Source organism: Sturnus vulgaris, chromosome 21 (genome assembly GCF_052056855.1).
Source record: "Sturnus vulgaris isolate bStuVul1 chromosome 21, bStuVul1.hap1, whole genome shotgun sequence".
NCBI lineage: Eukaryota > Metazoa > Chordata > Aves > Passeriformes > Sturnidae > Sturnus > Sturnus vulgaris.
Window position 1 is genome coordinate 8,061,982 of NC_142263.1, and position 14,624 is coordinate 8,076,605.

General features: G+C 45.0%; 1 protein-coding gene across 8 annotated transcripts in view; it reads left to right on the forward strand.

Annotated features, from left to right (window-relative positions):
- The first annotated feature begins 6,771 nt into the window (after positions 1-6,771).
- The window catches only part of GTF2I (general transcription factor IIi), an 82,771-nt gene continuing 74,918 nt past the window's right edge, over positions 6,772-14,624 (forward strand). For all 8 annotated transcript variants that reach the window (XM_088176910.1, XM_088176916.1, XM_088176919.1 and 5 more), the window contains exon 1: positions 6,772-6,940. The gene's annotated coding sequence lies outside the window, so the exon portion shown is untranslated. The remainder of the gene's footprint in view (positions 6,941-14,624) is intronic.

Genomic DNA, 14,624 nt, shown 5'->3' on the forward strand with positions numbered 1-14,624 from the left:
AGGTCTTATGGATGCATAAGGTGGTGGGGTAGTATCTGAGTTTAGAAAGCTGGGAGGAAAGAGGTTTGTTAACTTGCAGGGAAAAGGTTTGCTCATGAGAGGAGAGCTCAGTTAATCACTTGTTGGAGGTGGTAAATTTCCCAAAAGAGGTAGAAGAGCTGTTAAGGGACACCAGGCAGAGTGCTCAGAAGAGACAATAGGTAATCAACTGGTCAATGGAGATGTTCCAAAAGCAGCACTTCTGCCAGAGGTCTCTGGGATCCTCCCTGCTCCCTGTGGCTCAGCTGCTGCCAGGGGGAGGGGGCGGGAAGTGGTGGTGGTGGTGGTCTTTTCCACCAGAGGAGTTGGAGATAATTAAAGGTGATAGATCAGAAGAAAGAGGGGAGAAGTGATTTACAAAGGACAGTAAGCAGTAGATACCAAAAACTTTGAGCCTGCAAATACTGAGACAGCAGCTCCATGGAGGGAGTTGTTGGGACTCTCAAGGACTGCCTTGAATCTTTTTGTTTTAGCAAAACGAGCTATTGAGCGATAGATGTTAGCTAAAGATAATAGCCAGCCTGCAGAGGAGATGGAAGGAAGGGGAAATGACCTTGGGCTATAGGTCCTTTCCAGGGATGTTGAGTGGATTTTGCTGAGATGCCCTCAGGCAAGAGGGTTAGATAGTGGTGGTGATATGCCGGCTGGCAGAGAGGCCAGAGGAGCTTCTACTCACTTCAGCAACTATTGCATCAGTTAATAAATTATTTCTGAATATGGGACTGTGAAGGCAGTGTACTTGGACAGGAGAACTAATTTTGCAGGGGGATCCTTCAAGGGGTTATGGCTACTTTGAGACTTCAGTGGGACCTCCATAACCCCAGGCACCCTGAGAATTCAGGTCAAATAGAATAGAGAATTGAGAAATAAACACCTTTTTAAGCTGGTGATAGAAACTAAGATGCCATGGGTGTGGTTTTGCCATTGCCTTTGGCAAGAATAAGGGCCAGACCCAGAGGAGATATTAAATTATCTCCCTTTGAATTGATGTTCTGTAATTCCTTAGCCTTGTAATTCTCAGTGTAGTGCAGGATGTGTGTGGGTGTGCGTGTGTGTGTAAATAAGTGATGTATATTTAAAAAATTTTTGTGGCCAGGATACTCTCTCTTGTGAAATCTCTTTGACAGAAAGCCCAGTTAGCACAGACCCTGCCTCTGGACTTTGCTGTTCACAACATCCAACCAGGAGACTGGGTCCTAGTTAAGGAGTGGAAAGAAGCACCACTGGTGGTGAAGTGGTGTGGACCTTTCCAGGTGTTGCTGACCACAGAAACAGCCATCAAAACAACTGAACACAGGTGGACCCATCATACTCGGGTCAAGGTCTCTAAAGCCCAATGGATTTGATATCTCAGCTGAAGGAGAAGGATGGCAGGCCATGACTGGCACTCCACAGGAGTGCACCAGAGCAGTAGTAAGTGCATTGGCATCAGGGGAAGCCCTGTGTGCCTACCCACAGATTGTCTGCTGAAACAGTCTGTATGGGCATCCCTCCTTTCAGCTCTCCAGTCACTGGGGGCTAATCCTTGCTGTCATTGTTTTCTTTACTTAGGCTGTTTCTGTGCCTTCACACGTCACAAGTGGTGTGGAAGACAACTGTAAAAATTAGATTAGAAAATTAGATTACACCATTAGAATGTTTTTCTTTTAATCTTACCTTTATATTGTCAGTTAAGTTTGGATCAGAAGTGGGAGAATCAGGTTTTTTTAGTCCTAGAAGAAGAAGCAGCAGCAAAAACCTTTAACCTCAGCAATTCTTGGATCTGCAGAAGGCCAGGACAATATGATGATAGGCCATGGGTTGCCAACATGCCTATTGCAGGTTACCTCCCAAATGGTCAGGAATATGTTATATAGGATATATTAGACTGTTCTTTTTGCTACTACAAACTCGGGGAAATTAGTTAAGAAGAAGGGGGAGTGTGTGGAAAATTAAATTACTCAAACCACTGTTTACAGATAGGTGACAATGAAAAAGTGGTGAGACAAATAACAAAGGAAATAATAAAGTTAGTACATGTGCTGGTCCAAATGTGGAAAGGATGGGAATAGGACATGTTTTCGTGGTTACCTGGTAGACTATGGGTTAAATTAATGCTTTTTTCCACTTATATGCTGTAGCAACTAATTTTTTTACCATGTATGATCCCTTGCTAAGTGCAACTTAGTCAACATGTGATCAAGGGGATGCAGGTAGTAGCCATTCCTACTGATCCAGAAATGGCTACAAAAGGACAGAAAATTATGTCATTGCAAATAATAGCAAAACCAAAATGGGCCCAGGAACAGAAAATTAAGGCAGTGATAACTAAGGCTTATAAAGACAATTACTGAGAAAATAAAAGAGGAGGGATTGAAAAGAATGAGGGACTTTTCTTTAGAAACAAACTGTTGGTCTGTTTGTAAATAAGGCTAGATACTGAGAGATAAAATAAACAATGGGAAGGATTCCACTGATTGATAAATGGAATGATTTGTCTTTACAAACAAACTGTAGATCTGCTGATACATTAAATTGAATATTGAAAGATGAAAGAAACAATGGGAAAGATGAAAGAAACAATGGGAAGAACCATTAATTCCATAAGAAATTCCACTAATTGACACAAGGAAAAGACAAAGGGGGGATAATACTTTAGAATGAGGTCTTAGGCATCTTGGGAAGTCTGTACCTCTCAAGTACCCCAGCCAAGAAAGAGAGAGGGACATGTGGCCAGGAAATTGGGATAAAAAGGAAGCTGCATTCCCCAAAACTTTGAAAGATCCCAGAAGAATGCCCCATGGCGTCTCCCTTTATTGAAATAAAGTTACAGAACTCTTCTGTCTCTTTTTTGGACATAAACCTCTGGTGTTGGTGGATTAATTTTCCTGACAATTACAATTAGATGAGTGAAGATGCAGATCTTAACGCTTGAGCTGTGTTTCTCATCTATTACTTTTCAAATTCTGGTGTTTTGGAGGGGGCTGGGTGTGGTATTTATGTGTTTACAAATCCAATAACAATCCTCATTAAGAGTTGCAAAACATGAAGCCATTTTCATCCCAGGCAGATGGCAACTAAATGAAGTTTAATTAAAGAATGAGAGCTTTGATTCAAATAATTTAAAAAAATGTAGTGCACCGAGATGCTAAAGAACAGCATAAACAGCATCTGTGCTTTTATTCAGAAGCCTGAATGCATTTTTGAGGCATCCTTTGCAATGCCTTCCCAGAGGAATCCCAGGTTGTGGGATGCAGCTCGGTGGGCAGCATGGCCAGAGGGTACCTCCACAGGATCCTACTTCTCCTGACACAAGGGAAAGGCTGGGAAAGTAATACAGTCAAGAGCAAGGTCTTGCTTCCTTCTTTGGGTAGTTTGCTTTTGGGTTTTTTTAATGTTTATTTATACTTTTGAACAGTTCAGCTGTTGCCAAAGTAAGACCTTGCCTTTGCTGCAACCAAGTTCCAATCTGTTTTCCAGTGGTCATTACAACCCATTCCTTCCTGCAGATTCCAGACCCTTCCAGCAGTGCAGAAACAAGCATGGCTGCACAATTACCGTGTAGCTCTTTGTAGCCTACAGAGCTTAAAGCAAGTTGCTTATCCAAGGCTAAAGCTTATGGAAAGGAGGCTCAAACGTTGTGAGAGGCTCCATCCCGGTTCTGGCAAGGTTGGGCTACCTTAGGAGCTCCCAGGCAGCTCCAGCCAGGGCTCAGTGCTGCCCTTCAGATCAACCGCGATAGGGAAGATGTGTGCTAATGTCTTTGCAAACAGTTCTGTGGGTGCAGGTAAGGGTGTTAACGTCTTTGAAATGGGTCTTAATGTCTCTAGTAACTTCAAGCAGCCCAGGTTGCAGAGCCTGACTCCTGAAACAGACAAGTGGGTCTGCACAAGCCTGAGTTTCTGAACTTTGGGGTAAAATCACAGGTTCAAGGGGGCATATATGGTAGGAGGTTCAGGAAGGTTGTATTTTCCTACTACACTGGCCAATGGGGAAAGGAAGAGGGTAACATGCAGCCAGGAGTTTAGGATAAGAAGTGGCTGTACCCTCCAAGACCTCAAGAGATAAAGCACCCAAGACCTCTCTCCCTTTGTTTGAATAAAGCTGCAGGACTCCTCTGTCTCCTTTATGGATTCTGGCTTTCCATAGCGTGATCTTCTGTACAATCCCCACCTGCCTGGCCATGGCAGGATTTTCTCACACCAACATTTTCTGTAATCCCAGTGAGAAGTGCTGATTTCTGTGCAGGGTCTTTCTCCATTACAGTGCACAGTAGAGCCTTTCCAAGGGGTGGCAGCTGCTTGACAGCGCAATGACTTTCATTTATTTCATGTTTTTGTGAGTTTTGTGACCTTCAGACAATGGCTTTTCTTCCTCCACATAACTTTTTGTTAGCCTAGGCAAGAAGATTTTTCCTTTCCCTGTCCTTGGAGACTGCAGTAGCAATCCTTTAATGTTAATGGCCTTTTTTTCCCCTTTAACTATTTGGTTTGGTTTTGGCCCGAGATCAGAGAATCGATGGGAGACAAATCATAACAGGGACTGGCAGGGAGCTGAGTGGCTGCTCCATCCCAGCACCAGACTCTGGAAAGCTGACTCAGCAAAAGAAAGGACCCTAAATCCACCAGCTTCATCTGCTATCAACAGGAGACCAACAGCAGAGATTCACCAGGTTCCCATCTTTTTTTTTTCCGAGCTGCTGTGTGAACCTTTTATTTTTTTCTTCCCTAAGACAAAAGTCATTGACCTTTGTTTTTCCCTCCTCCCTGCCACATGGTCAGCAGTTGATTTTTTTTTCATTCCCTGGTGTCAGGAAAATCCACAAATGCCAGAGGTTTTGTCCAAAAAGGAGACAGAGGAGTCTTTCAACTTCTGATCTTCCAGAAGGATTTGCTTGAGTAACTTTTGAGCAGGGTGTACTTATGACATCTAAATCTGTATGAAATGGTCAGTATGAGCTGTGTGTGCAGTAAGGTGCAACTGGAAGATGGCAGCAGGAAGATGTGGTGGTACATGATGTTATGGATGCCTTCTATTACAAATACCATCTAAACAGCACAGGAACTGACAAATTCATATAGTAAATAGTTGTGGCTGCTTAGAAATATTTGGTGTCCTTTGTGCTGAAGTTCTTCACCAGTGGTTATGCCTTCCCCTGCATAGGGTCTGCTAAAAGGAACCATCCAAGTACTGAAGGGTGAAATCTATTGGTTTCCGTTAAGGTGGTGATGATTTTTAACCTTTTAAGGTTTTGAAGTGTTTTGGTGGTTGGGGTTGAGATCTGTGTTTCTAGGCTGCTGCAGAATGCTTCTGCTTTCCACAATGTAAATGATGAGGACAGTAATGTCCAACCGAAGTGACAAGGAACCACAAGAGCCATGATATCTTGAATCACTCAGATCAGTTGTTTAGGGTACTCTGGGCAGTGTTTGCAGCTGGGTATTTGTTTTGCACAAGTCCACAGCCTCCAGTGATGGCACAAGAATGGCCAAAGCATATCCTGCAGGGCCCCTTCCCAGCGTTATTCCCCAGACAGATTTCTTGCTATTTACTACAACTAGAAGGAAGCTGAATGCTTCCATTTCTTTACAAATTAAATTTACTTAAAGATGTAATGTTTGGTGGTTACTCTTGACCAACTCCAAAACACATTGTGAATATTTTGAGAGTACATCAGCAGTTTTGGGAGTCTACACACTGTAAATATGTTATTTATGAAAATGGTATTTGATTTAAAATCTCTTGGGTTTAATTGCAGTACTTTTGATTGGGATAAAATTTTGAAACGTAGTATTTTCCTTTGAATGGAAGACTTTCCATCCACATTTACTACATTGAACCTAAATTCAAAGGAAAGGAATACTGATGTTGGACAAAACATTTGACTCTTTTTAGCCAGGAAAAAAGATCTTACAGATAGCATCCATTATGCTTAACATCTTTGGAAATGAAATGGAAGACTGATGACAGGAATGAGGGATTTGTCTTTACAAACAAGCTGTGGATCTGCTGGTAGATAAGACTAGCACCTAGAGAGAAAAGAAACAATGGGAAAGATTCCACTGATTGATGAATGGAAAAGAAGATATTGGCCTTTATAAACAAGCTGTAGGTTTGCTGATAAATGAAATTGGATATTGAAAGATGAAAGAAGCAATGGGGGAAAATCATGAATTCTGTAAGAATTAAAAATTAAAAGAGAAGGTCATATATTCGAGGGGAATCATAGGTATCAGGGGTTTGGGAAGTCTGTACCTCTCAAGTACCTCAGCCAATGGGGAGAGGGACATGTGGCCGGGAAATTGGGATAAAAATGAGGACCTGTCCTCCAAAAATGTGAGGGATCTCAGGGGAATGCCCCATGGCCTCTGTCTTTATTCGAATAAAGATGACTCCTCTGTCTCCTTTTTGGACATAAACCTCTGGTGTTTGTGGCTTAATTTTCCTGACACTGCTTTGCTATGAAGGTCCTGATTAACCCTAAGTAAGGCTTTTTCTGGTGGAGGCTGCTGCTGCCATCGTCGACTCCGGAGAGCAGCTCTGGTTGCTCAGCGGGGCCCATAGAGCGAGCAGGGCCCAATGGAAACGCCCCGGGTCCCGGGTCCCGCCTCGCTGCCTGTCCGGCCGCAGGCAGGGCACGCTGGGCACGCCCGGCCCGAGCCCCTGGCGCGCTGCCCGGCGGGAGCTCCGGCCCGAGACTGCGACTCCCGGCGGCCCCCGCGAGCGCCTGCGCCGCCGCGGCTGCGCGAGCGAACCTTCCCCCGCCCGGTGCGGTGCTGGGCTCGGCCCGACACCGCGAGGGAGCAGCGGGCCCGCTCGACAGCGCCGAGAGCCCGCGGAAAAACCGCCGCTGCCCCGGCGTCCTCCCGTCGCCGAGCGGCGTCTCCAGCCAGAGGGACCGGGCTGCTTGCGCCCGGGGCGGGTGAGTAGGAGGGCAGGCCGGGCCGAGCCGGGCGGGGTGAGGCGAGGGACGGGCCGTGACGCGCGGTGGCGGAGGTCTGGAGCCGTGAGGGGCTCAGGGGGGCTCGGCGGTCGGGGTCGCGCTCGCGCCGCTCGCACGGGGGGCTCCGTTCCCTCCGCCGCTGGCAGGAGGGGGCGCTGCCGCCGCGCCGCCGCCTCCCATTGGCTGGCGGGGCAGCGCGCGCATCCCGGAGCCCTGCGCGTGGCGGCAGCGGGCCCGGAAGAGACGGGGAAGAGCGGAGCGGAGCCGCGGGTGTGTGTGAGGGGCTGTGGGGGAGCTGGGCCGGCGGCTCCTCGGGCCCGGCGTTCTCATGCGGCTGCCAGCAGCCCACAGGCCTGAGTCCGGCTCGGTCCTGTGTACGGCACCTCGCGGCCGTGACGTGAGGAGCCTCCACGGCACCCAGGGCAGGCACTAGCGCACAGGCTGCATGCCGCTGGGTAGAAACGATGGAATCACAGAAAGCTTTGGATTGGAAAGGAGTTTAAAAATCCTGTAGTTCTAACTAGATCTTCCACTAGACCAGGTCTGTCCTAGCGCATCCCAGCTTGATGATGAACACTTCCAGGGATGGGGCAGCCACAGCTTCTCTGGGCAACCTGTGCCAGGTCTTCACCACTGCTGCCTGAAACATAGGCCGGAAATAAATCCCCACAGACTAAAATAAATCCCCATAAAGCAGGTATTTGTTTTTTGCAGTGCTGGTGGTGAGGAGGATATCTCCACCAAACTCACCCACTTTTATCAAGTGCTGTGGTATATTTTTACAGTAAGTATTGCTTAATGTTACTATGTCACTGTGAGATCATCACATACCTGACAGAACTAATTTACACAGTATGAGCTCATGGTTATTAGATAGTTTTTTTGCACTGCGCTTGTGCCTCCCCAGTTCGGGGGTCTTTGGGGGTTGATGAAGGCTTCCAAGGTCTTCTTGGCATCTGAACTTTTCAACTTTGTCTTCGGAGCATGCACAGTTACAGTGTTCCTTGATTTCTCTGGTCCTAATTGCTTTATTTTGTGGCTAATTGGCTTTGCCCTTGCCAGTTTTTCTTTAGTACTATACTTATCTATCTCTAAAGCTATCTACCTGGTGATTTTTTCTTCTTTTTTTGTCTTTTCAGCATTAAGCAATTAGTTAACCGTATACTAGCCATTACATTGTATAGAAAGTAATTTATATCAGGTTATATAGGTATAAAAAGCCATAATTCAGGTTATATAGATATATCAGGTTATATTGGTATTTTATAACTCAATCTGTGTATATAGGCATCATCACCCTCAAAATATCCAGTCTAATCCTGCCCTCTGTCAGTGTGAAGCCCTTGCCCCATGTCCTTTCTCTCCAGGCCCTTGTTCAAAGTCCCTGTTCAGCTCTTTCGTGGGCTGCCTTCAGGTTCTTAGAGGCCACGATTAGGTCATCTTGAGGCCTTCTTTTCTCCAGGCTGAACAATCCCAGTTCTCTCAGCCTTTCCTCGTAGGAGAGTTGTTCCATCTCTCTAATCATATTAGTGGCCCTGTGTGCAACAGCACAGCTGCTAGCAAAGAACAGCTCCAGCTGACAACAAAGAACTGCTGCAGAAGCCTGTCAGCCTACTGTTAAAGAGAGCTTGGCATATAATTGTACATCTGTATGGGCATATAACCTTAATAGCCTCTCTTGGCTTCACAACCATGTTTTTAATCACAAAACATTTTGGGTATCATGGGTTGTGTTGCCAGTTCTTTGTTTGCAGTCTTCTTTTACCAAAGGTTTGGTATGTGAGGTGCTTGAGAGAAACATCTGCATAGTGACTATTTCATGTAGCTGAGTTGTTAGTGTACAAGTCTTTCATTCAGTATCTCACTATAAGGAACAGCTTTCAGACTCCTTTTTAAAATATACCTCATTTTTTTTTTCTGCTTGTTTAAGTTGGCATTTAAGATGACAAAATGCAACAAAGCATTTTAAAGGAACAAAACCAGTAACTAAACAAAAAAATAGACTTGTAATTTCGTTACGTATATTAGATGGCATAAAAGTTTGTCTCCTGAACAGCCTGGTATAGGGGACCCTAGGGACAACTGAGGTACCACTACTAGTAGCCTTTTTTGTTATCCATCAGGACATGAGAACCTTTTCATAGAAGTTTGATTGAAGCTTGTGTTCCTCTGAAAAGATTGTGTATTTGTAATTTTCTGAGGAAAAAGTTACCGACACATTCCTAAACTCTGGCTTGTCGAGTTGACTTTTATTTCTGGTCCCGAGACTTTTTATTCTGTGATGCAGTGCTGGTTTAACCCTCTAGCTCCTGACACCCGTGGCAAGGAGTGGCTGTTCCCAGAAACAGAGATCTGAGATACAGGTTAGCTGGGGAGAGGCTCCATGGCACTATGGTCTAATCAGGTGTAGGCAGAGGCAGGGATGAGGGAGGGGTCTTCTGTATGGTTTCCAGTGAGGTTTATTACCAAGGAGGGCCCAGGGACGAAAGACAAAAGATACTGGGTGTGCAGGGACTTCTTATACAGGGGAGATTCTAGGGGGGTACAACTTCTCAACCAATGGGGGGAAGGCTGGGGAGGAGCACAAGGTGGGGTTTAAATACATAACCCAATGAGAAAACACAGGGGAAGGGAACAATTTCGATAAACCAATGGAGCTTTGAAGATTAGGGGATTTACAAAGAGGATTTCCAAGCAGAGGGTTGGCACAAGGAGGGACTGACAGCTTGGCAAGGGGGAAGGGCAGAGAACATTCCACAAGGGGCAGGTCTTTGGGTATGACAAGCAATTGGTTAGGAGGGCACAGCTTAGGCTAAAACAACAACATGGGAGGGAACAGGAACAAACCATTAAAGAAAAAAACACAACAATTCTGGGTGAAGAGGGACTCATAATAGAATTGACCAATGTTGTTCCTTTAATGCCAGGAAGAACACATGGAATTCATTCCATGGAAATCAGTGTTCTGGTTCATTTGGTTGAATGTAGTAATAAACTAGTGAGGACAGCTAGATTGTGCATGACCAGCTGTGTTGCTGCAGACACTGTAAATCTCCTTTCAGGGGAGACATCTGTCTGTTCCTGTTATGAATGACGTTCTATTGTACAATTTATCGGACAACAACATTAAATTTGGCAACAATTTTTTTAATAGCAACAATAGTATATAAATGAATACAAAGTGTATGAAATACGTATATATGAGTATATACAAAATTTGGCAGTAATTGAGTTATAACTGAGGTTTGTATAAAACATAAGCAAAACCGACCAGGGGTATGGGGAGGGGCCTGCCCTTCCTCATGTACCAAGCAATCAAGCTAAAAATCCCAGTTATATACTATATGCTAATACATATTAATACAGAACTTTCTGGAAAGCTCCTCCTAGTTTCTATTCCTAAAATCTATGTCGCTGTGTTGTATGGTGCATGCTCTAGTAGTAGTTAGGGGTCTCATTTCCCATGAAGGCTCTTTGTCCGCTGTGTAACCTTGCAGGAAGTGCGAGTTCACTAAACTTGGGGTTATGTAACTAAGCATATGTTCCCACTATAAAATCTTATTCAAGTTCCATGTCTGGAATCATCCCAATTTGGCCCATTCCAAGGTCGAAACTTTATATTTCTAGATGCTGCTTATCAAACTTATATCCTTCTACTACTCCCACCTAACATCTGGAGGATTCCATCTGCTTTGTCTCGCCATTTCCTTTTTTGCTTTGTAACAATTATTTTCTATTGATATGAGTACAATTTTGCTAATATAGTTAAAATTTAGTTAGCACAAATCACATTTATCACATGCCCACCTGGGCTGAACTTATACTAACCCACTGAACTCTGTTTCACGGGCTTCCCCGACCCCTGACAGATCAGGACAGTGACCATCACTTTGACCAATGGATATCTAAATTGTAACAATCAAGTCTTGTTGCTGGATCCATGGGTGGTGATATTTTTACTCTCCACTATCTACTTTTATCCTTTTTCCCCTTTCTTTCTTTTCCTTATATATTTTCTTAAATGACGTATTTGTACTCCTGTATTGTTAGTGTAGATAATAACCGGAATAGCTGCATACCTCTTTTGCACTGCAACCGAATTGTTCTAAAATAAACATGCCATATTGTTGGAGGTTAGGGGTTTTCCTTTTGTTTATTTTTTCTTTGGGAATATTCTCCCATTTTGTTGCTTAGAAACCAGAACGACCAGGTACTTAGGAGAGACAACAGAAGTTGCCAAGCTCAGGGGAGGAGAGCACCTGGCTGCACTCTTACCTGAGGGTTTCTCTCCTTCAGAGATACCGGGAGAATTGGGCTGGGAAGGAAAGTGGCTGGGGCAGCTGCTGGCTCTGTTCTCTCAGCATTCCTGGGGGAGACGCTGCGGTCGCTGCGGGGAGAGTTCCCCATCACTGCGGGTTCTGTCTTGTGCCTTTCCTCTACCGTGTAAAGTTACAGCTCTGATTGTAAGAGCGGCCATTGCACTGAGACCTTATTGTTATGAATGGTTTTCTATTTTTCCAATTAAACAAACAACAAAGATTAAAAGTAACAACAAATTTTTAATAGTAACAATTATAAATGAATACAATCAGAAGTATTAAAGATGATTACAAAAATTATTGAAACTAAATACCATCCAAGTAAAGTATTACAGTTGTATAATTTGGGATGGATAAAATTTGAGAGTAAGTGTTTTAGTATAATTGAGGTTCGTATAAAGCATAAGCAAAACCGACCGTGGGTACGGGGAGGGGCCTGCCCTTCCTCTCGTACCAAAGCATTTGGGCTAACAATCCCACTTATATACTATAGGCTACAGAAGTTTCTAGAAAGCTCCTCCTAGTTTCTATTCCTAAAATCTACGTAACTATACTGCACGGTGCATGCTCTACTAATGGGTTAGGGGGTCTCTCATCCTTTTGAGGGTCTTATTTCCGGTGAAGGCTCATCATCTTCATCAGTGACCGAGGTGTGACCTGCAGGTAGCGCAGGCGCCCTGTGTGACTGAGCAGATGTTTTCCATAACATGACTCTAATTAAGTCCCATGCTTGGAAACATTCCATTTTTGACAGCTTCAAGGTTGAAGCTGTACTTCTAGATGCTGCTTATCAGACCTCCGTCCTTCTACTATTCTTATCTGACTTTCTTCTAACCTTCTTCTTCGACTCCCAACATCTGGAAGATGTCTTTTGTCCTGTCTCACCCATCTCCCCCCCTTTCACTCGGTAACAATAGTCTTCTATTGATCTAAATACAATTTTGTTAATATAGTTACAATTTAATTAGCACGAATCAAATTTATCACATTATTAACACCCTGCCTCACTAAAAAAGGGACTTTCAGCATCTGCCGGGGTGCCTCAGGGGAAACCCCGGCATCCCCGAGCTCCTTTCCCCTCCCCGGGAGCCTCTCCCGGCCCTGTTCGGGAGCCGGGCTGCTGCTGCTCAGCCCCCGCCGTTTTTCCTGCCCATACTCCGGGTTTTTGCTGCACTGTAGCCCGCACTCCCTGCCTGCCGAGACAGCGCACAGTTCCAGCTGCAGCTGCCGAGTGCCGGCCGCCTGTTGCTCGCTGCCCTGGGCGAGCCCGGCCTGCCGTCCCAGCCCCGCTCCGAGGTTCCCGCTGCCGCCCATCTTGGCCCTGCAGCCCGGCCGCCATGGCCGTGTGGAGCCCGAGCTGCGGCACAGCGCCCCCTGGCGGCGCGGGGAACCATGGCCCCCCCCTGCCCGCCGGGAGCCAGCAGCGCCCCTGCCGGCCGTGCCCGGAACTGCAGCCAAGGGCCCGGGGCCGTTCTCTGTGCACGGGCCGAGGCTGCGCTGGGTCTGTGCTGCTGCTGCTGCTGCTGTTTGTTTGCCTGGGTACACACACTGCTGAGCAACTGCTGCTCCTGTGCCCATAGCTTGGCCTGAAACACTTTCATTTCAAAGTTACAATAATTCAGAGGGAAGGGAGTCATACTCTCCATTTCTAGGGAGGTTCCTGCCTTCCTTGGGAAGACACTTGTCTTTCAAACTAAAACACATACACATAAATAAATATATATGTATACGTTCTTGTTTATGTATTTATATACTGATCTTTCACTGTTAGACCAGGGAGTATAACCTGGGTAACCCCTCCAAGGGTTAATAGACACCGGGGCGTCTGTTAACATGAACCTCATTTACCCTGCCTTCAGAGGTGGGTTATAACATTTGGTCTTCAGTTTTCTCCTTCTAAAAGGAAAATTCTGGGATTTTTTAGTGCTGTATTGTGGTGGTCTTCACCTTAGACGGTGTGCTGCTTCTAACTGAAATAGTTTTCTTAGTACAGGACTCTGTTTTGGATTTCTGCTGGAAATAGTGATGGTAACTCAGGGATGTTTTCATTATCTATGAGCAGTGTTTGTACAGAGCCAAGGCCTTTTCTGCTGCTCACCCCAGCAGTGAGGAGGCTGGGGGTGCACAGGGAGTTGGGGAGGACACTGCCAGGACAGCTGACCTGGTGAAGGACCTGTTTGCTTCCTCCTCAGTATAACAGTATGCCAGTGTTCAGCATCTTCATTACTAACATCCTCCAACAGCTGCTGTCTGTTGTCAGTGCCACTCTCTGCCACTTTATCCAGAATGCACTTCATGCAAAATGCAGCTTGCTGGCCTGTGCCTGAGAGCCAGAAGGCGACTACATGTGTTTTGAGTTTGCAGTGTTGATCATTTGGGCTTCTGTCATGTCACCTTTGAAAATCTGAGCCACATTGTGTGGCCAGGTTCTACAGGAGCAGCAGGGTATCTCATCAGCCTGTGAAATGTCTTGTTCATCTGATATGTCTTGTCTGTTGAGGTGACTTTTCTTGACTTGCATGTGGACTTGTTACAGCTAAATTATCTACCAGTTCTCTTTTTCTCCAGGCATGTCAGATTATTGCTCTAGATGTGTGTAAACATAACAAGTTGCAGCACTCCAGTAGAAAAAATGTACTCTTAGAAGCTGCTGAAACTTCCTTCTCATATATTTCAGTCTTGTATAAACAAGTCTTGATCATTACTTACGTCTTAAATAGGTTGAAAATTTCCTGAATGACCTACAGAAAGAAGGGCTTTTTTGTGTCACTGTGGAAATTTAGTTACTAATTTTAGCACCTTAGTTGAGATTACTTTGCTTTTAGTTAATCCCACAGCTGGAAAATATGCAAATAAGAATGTCACATTCTGGTTACTGATACAGTAGTCTTTGAGGCTGTGATTTTGGGGCAGGGTAGTGACTGTTGTTGCTACAGACCTTGTTTTAGAGATAGAAATGAGACGAGACATACTCATGTTTCTTCATGCAGCGTAGCCCAATCTTTATTTACAGAGCTTATATTTACAGGAATATCAGAAGGCACCGTGTTAAATCCAATTGATTAACAATCCACTGAAACTCAGTTCATTGGCTGGTAAATGGCCAATGTACATGTCCATCAGATCTCTCTCTTTCTAGATAGTTTACATATTTCCTTCATGGATTCTGGGCTAGACCTCTTATTTTTGCAGATGTGAACTGTTTTTCTCACAAGAATAGATTGTTAGGCAAACTGATTTTCATTCTTAGAGTTCTTTTCTCGTGGGAACTTTACAGGCTAGCTTAGCCAGAACAGCAAGGCCTGAACTGTGTTTTACAAGGCCTTTCTTTTATTAAGTTTTAC